This window comes from Atta cephalotes (genome assembly GCF_000143395.1).
Source record: "Atta cephalotes unplaced genomic scaffold scaffold00001, whole genome shotgun sequence".
NCBI lineage: Eukaryota > Metazoa > Arthropoda > Insecta > Hymenoptera > Formicidae > Atta > Atta cephalotes.
The window spans coordinates 9,362,095-9,363,435 of NW_012130065.1; positions in this window are offsets into that span (position 1 = coordinate 9,362,095).

A 1,341-nucleotide genomic window follows, 5' to 3' on the forward strand; every position below is an offset into this window, starting at 1 on the left:
CTATACGTAACTAACTACTACTCTCTCTCTCTCTCTCTCTCTCTCTCTCTCTCTCTCTCTCTCTCTCTCTCTTTCTCTCTCTACAATACTTACTATCCGTATATCGTAATATCCATCATTTGAATTTTCTTAAAGCTTATAGAAATATGATATAAGTACAATGTTAGTAGGCTACTTACCCCAATTTTTTGTCTCATTAAGCCCAATGTCTCATTAAAGAAAAAGCATGTTAAAAAATGAACAGTTGAATATGTGCCACTTCGTCATTAATGACGCACGTCGAATACAGAAAGAGATTGTCGAGATTGTCAAGCTTCGGTCACCGTTTGGTTGCACGCAATTCAGGTGACATATAATATCAGCTATTGTCCACAGGTGTCGCAATAGCATTTTATTCAATATTATATCTGATCGGAAATGCCGCTTAACATCCTCATTTTATCGAACGCGAGAAATATAAATGACATTATTTATTAGCTCGAAAGCAAACTCTCTGCAAAAATATAGACGAGTTAAAACAAAATTTATATTACAAATATATACTTATATTCGTGAAATTAAAAAATCGTAATCTTTAAAATTAGTTGCGCAATTTGCGCGAAAAATAAATTGTTTCCGTTTTCTCATAATTTTATTATGAAAGAGATTAATGAAGTTATTTGTATATTTTCTGTGTTGTTTACAGAAAAGAATTGAATACATTAAAATATTCTGTAGTAATATTAAAGATATCATCACTGGCGATAATTATTAGCAGAAAGTTATAAATATACGTTTAATTTAACTAAATAATTATGTCTTCATTTAAAATGCATCTTTATATCAGTAGAATGTCTTATAAAATTAAATATTCTTATAAACGCATAAGTTATTTTTGTAATATTCGACCATTAATTAATCTAAGATTGTACTTCTCGAATTGTTCCAAATTAATTTCTTTGAATTAATCACATTCTCAAAAATATGTATAAAGTAAAAAACTATGTAATAGCAAAATTCAGTATTTGTGTGAAGAGATAAATGCTGCTTTTATAATGAACGTAAATATCGTGATTATATTATCATCAGAGACTTTGAACTTAGCGAAATTGCGCTAAGAAAAACACAAATACAATGAATGCAAAAAGTATTCGTACAGAAGAGATATCTTTTAAAAAAAACTTTATTTTTATACAAAGTAAACATTAACGAGCAATTTATTAATAAAGAATACAATAGGATATATATATATATATATATATATATATATATATTACTTAATTTAATAATAAAATAATAATATTATATAATAATAATAATATAATAAATAATAATATANANANANANATATATANNATTATA